The following is a 687-nucleotide window of genomic DNA, read 5'->3' as shown; positions in this document are numbered from 1 at the left end:
TGGTAGACAGAGCCGAAACAATTCTCTAGATTTCATAGACAAGTCCACATAGCTAATTAAGAATTGACAACTAGAGTTTAACCAGCTATCCAGTTTTGATAGACAGAGTCTTAATAGCTAACTAGATCAGACAACCCTAGTTCAAACAGCTATCAAGATTTCATAGACAGAGTCCTTATAGTCTACTAGATCTGATAGACAGTCCAAAAGGCTATATAGAGTTGATAGATAAGAGTCCAAAAGGTTATGTAGATTTGATAGATAGAGTCCAAATAGCTTACTAGATCTGATAAGCAGAGACCAAACAGATATCTAGATTTGTTGGACAGAGGAGATGATGAATGGAGAACCATTAATTTAAAAACTCAAGATAGAGACGACTGGCGAAATTTAGCTGAGGTCTTTTGCGCCAATAGGTAGAGAATAAGATGATGATGATATATATATATATATATATATATATATATATATATATATATATATATATATATATATATATATATATATATATATATATATATATATGTTTACACATATGCAATTTTATATATATATATATATATATATATATATATATATATATATATATATATATATATATATATATATATATATATATATATATATATATGTGTGTGTGTGTGTGTGTGTGTGTGTGTGTGTGTGTGTATGTGAGTGATTGCGTGT

Source organism: Palaemon carinicauda, chromosome 4, assembly GCF_036898095.1.
Source record: "Palaemon carinicauda isolate YSFRI2023 chromosome 4, ASM3689809v2, whole genome shotgun sequence".
Classification (NCBI taxonomy): domain Eukaryota; kingdom Metazoa; phylum Arthropoda; class Malacostraca; order Decapoda; family Palaemonidae; genus Palaemon; species Palaemon carinicauda.
The sequence above is the reverse complement of the archived record's forward strand: the minus strand, read 5'-3'. Positions refer to the sequence as shown.